Genomic DNA, 3,911 nt, shown 5'->3' on the forward strand with positions numbered 1-3,911 from the left:
GGTTGATCCAGGTGTCAACATACAGTAAGCCCCCTTTCGATGGCACGTGGCTCTCCCCTGACTTTTTCTGGAGAGAGGACATGTATTTTATGGCCCCTATCCGGGTCTTCTCGCCCCCACCTATCAGGCCCGCTTCATCCTCGACTTGATTTGACTTATCGTCTGACTCCGCAATTAAGGAGGCCTGAAACGCATGGAAGTCGACTTTGTTCGGGCATTCTCTTGCCAAATGGGGCCCCTGACATATGAAACAACTGAGGGGACGCTTGTTTGGGCTTCGATCATTCGGCCTTCGCCATGTATTTTCGGTGGTTGACTGGTAAGGTTTGCGGTCCTTACCAGAACGTTTGTCTCCCCCGACAGCTTTGGGAGAGCTCGGGCGACTATCCCTGTTCCTTCTTGGTGAGGAACTTTGATTACGCCTCGCATCTTGAGAGTCACTTGTCAGATCAAACAACCGTTCGGCTGCTGCATATGCTGACGTGAGGTCTTGGACCCTTTGTTCATACAACTTGGCCCTCGCCCACGGTTTCAGCCCTTCGACAAAGTAGAAAACCTTGTCTTTCTCTGACATATCCCGGATGTCTAGCATTAACCCTGCGAACTGCTTCACGTACTCCCGAATCTCGCCGGTGTGTCTTAGATCGCGCAATTTTCGCCGAGCCAGGATTTCCACATTCTCGGGGAAAAATTGCGAGCGGAGTTCTCTCTTCAGGGCGTCCCACGTATCTACAGTGCAACGTCCTTCTTGTATGTCTACGTATCGGGACCTCCACCACAACTTTGCATCTTCAGACAGATGCATTGTTGCCAACATCACTTTGGCTTCTTCGGCGATAGTGTTTGTAGCCTTGAAGTACTGTTCAAGGTCGAAGATGTAGTTCTCCAGGGCCTTAGCATCTCTTGCCCCACAGAAGGGCTTTGGTTCTGGGACTTTTACTTTGCTAACCGAAATTGCTCCTCCAGCTGGAGCTTGGTTAGCCATTGCTCGCATCGTGAGACTCAGTCTTGCGTTCACGTCTGCGATTTCATTCCTAACGACATCGAGGGTGACTCTAAAATCCTCCGACATGCCGTTTATCATCTCTAATAGTGTCTTCTGAGCGTTATCAAGCTCGCCGACACGTTCTTCCATGTGGGCACCAAAGCCTGAGGAACTCTCCCCACGCTCGTAGTTAATAGTTCTTCTGGCGTTGGTGTTTTCTTCTAGGGCGTCAACCCTTGCCAACAACTCTTTTATTGGCAACCCTTCGACACGGCCAGCTACCGCATCGATCATGTTAGCTTTCTCAGAAATTTCGTCGACACGAGACTCCAAGTAGCGGATGGAGTCGGGAACTTCGACTAGGTAGAGCATCTGCTCTTCTATCTCTACCAGTCGGTCTCTCTGGGCCTTGCCCGATGGATTCGACGACGACATGCTTTGGTGTAATCGTCAATTAGCCAATTTGGCTCTGATACCACTTGTCACAATCGTAACTTCTCAACACGATTGTGCGGCACTTGCTTAACTCAATCAGCAAGTCAGCCGTTCGATAATCGGAATCCGCGGACAAACTCGCGGTATGACGTAGCCTCCCTCCCCGTTCTTGGGAAAATGTTTTTATAAAACGGGAGAGAGAAAGTAAATAGTTGAAAACGTCATAAAGAAAGCATTGAAGACTGTCAATTGCAAGGAAAATAACTCAGCATGCAAAGAGTGCGACAAGGCTTGGGCGGGGGTCGGACTGTTCATGTACCCCCTATAGTACATATTGAGAATTTTGGCCTTGGCAGGCTTGCATATGAAAAAGCCGAAATGTCACACTGTGACTCGGCGACACCTAAACGAAAGAATTAACCTAAACTACTTTCAAGACATAAAGATAAAGTGATTTGGGGGTATTCGGGCATACGACCAACGGTAAATAATACGTTGGACAATTATGCCCCTGACACCGCGCGCGCCATGCGTCTGCGGGCGTGTGTGGGGCGCGCGTCGCAAGCCCAGGCGATGCAGTGGGGCGTGCGCGTAGGGTGCCGCACACGCCATGCTTGTGCGAGCGTGGGGATCCGTCTAAGGGGCGTGCGTTCTTGGCTTGTAAGTGGCAGATGAGCGTTGTTGCCATGATCCACCGAGATTCAGCTCGACCCTACCCACACAAAACTCATATATTTATTCCAATTGCCATGGAGGTAATAGCTTACGTAAAAGGACGAAAAACATAAGTGTTAGCGAGGGGTTGGCCTTGGACTAGAAAACAAGTTGAAGCAATTCATCTTTGAATGCCCAAGTATAAGATAGGGTGCTCGTGTGCAAGTCAAGGCCCATGGCCGAGGCCTTGGAGTACAAAGCACGGCCATGGGCGCGCGCGCCGTGCGTCAGTGGGCGTCTGTGGGTCGCCCGCTGCATGCCCGTGCGTCTGCGGGGGGCGTGCGCGCAGGGTGCCGCGCGCGCCATGCGTCTGCGGGCGTGTGTGGGGCGCGCGCCGCAAGCCCATGCGACTGCAGTGGGACGTGCGCGGCAGCGTGGGGATCCATCTAAGGGGCGTGCGTGCTTGGCTTGTGAGTGGCAGATGATCCTTGTTGCCATGATCCACCGAGATTCAGCTCGACACTACCCACACACAACTCATTTATTTCTTCCAATTGCCATGGAGGTTATATCTTATGTAAAAGGACGAAAAACATAAGTGTTAGTGAGGGTTTGGCCTTTGACTAGAAAACAAGTTGACGCAAATCATCTTTGAATGCCCAAGTATAAGATAGGAAGCTCGTGTGCAAGTCAAGGCCCAAGGCCGAGGCCTTGGAGTACAAAGCACGGCCATGGGCGCGCGCGCCGTGCGTCAGTGGGCGTCTGTGGGTCGCCCGCTGCATGCCCGTGCGTCTGCGGGGGGCGTGCGCGCAGGGTGCCGCGCGCGCCATGCGTCTGCGGGCGTGGGGCGCGCGCCGCAAGCCCATGCGACTGCAGTGGGGCGTGCGCGTAGGGTGCCGCGCACGCGATGCTTGTGCGAGCGTGGGGATCCGTCTAAGGGGCGTGCGTGCTTGGCTTGTAAGTGGCAGATGAGCCTTGTTGCCAAGATCCACCGAGATTCATCTCGACCCTACCCACACACAACTCATTTATTTCTTCCAATTGCCATGGAGGTCATATCTTATGTAAAAGGACGAAAAACATAAGTGTTAGTGAGGGGTTGGCTTTGGACTAGAAAAAAAGTTGAAGCAAATCATCTTTGAATGCCCAAGAATAAGATAGTGTGCTCGTGTGCAAGTCAAGGACCAAGGCCGAGGCCTTCGAGTACAAAGCACGGCCATGGGCGCGCGCGCCGTGCGTTAGTGGGTTTGTGTGAGTCGCGCGCTGCATGCCCGTGCGTCTGCGGGGGGCGTGCGCGCAGGGGGCCGCGCGCGCCATGCGTCTACGGGCGTGTGTGGGGCGTGCGCCGCAAGCCCAGGCGACTGCAGTGGGGCGTGTGTGGGGCGCGCGCCGCATGCCCATGGCCGAGGCTTGCACACGAACGCCTAGGGTGCCCACCATGCGCCATGCCCTTCGGGCGTGTGTGGGGCGTGCGCGCAGAGTGCTAAGCGCGGCATGCGTCTGCGGGTGTGTGTCCGCGCGCCGCATGCCCAGGCGTCTACGTGGGACGTGCGCGCAAGCCGCGCGCAGCATGCGTCTGCGTTGGGCGTGACCACCCACGTCTAGAATTCATGGAAAAAACTCTATGGAGGTTGTTGGAACAAACCCGTGCCCCCACCGTGCATGCCCACATGCCCACCGAGCATGCAGCATGCGCGCCCCCATGCGCACGAATGCGGCACGGCCATGGGCGCGCGCGCCGCATGGCCATGCGTCTGCGTGGGGCGTGCGCGCAGGGTGCCGCGCGCGCAGGGTGCCGCAATGCCCACTCAACACACAAATGTGATGTCAAACCTAT

Source organism: Cucumis melo, unplaced genomic scaffold (assembly GCF_025177605.1).
Source record: "Cucumis melo cultivar AY unplaced genomic scaffold, USDA_Cmelo_AY_1.0 utg000151l, whole genome shotgun sequence".
Taxonomy (NCBI): Eukaryota; Viridiplantae; Streptophyta; class Magnoliopsida; order Cucurbitales; family Cucurbitaceae; genus Cucumis; species Cucumis melo.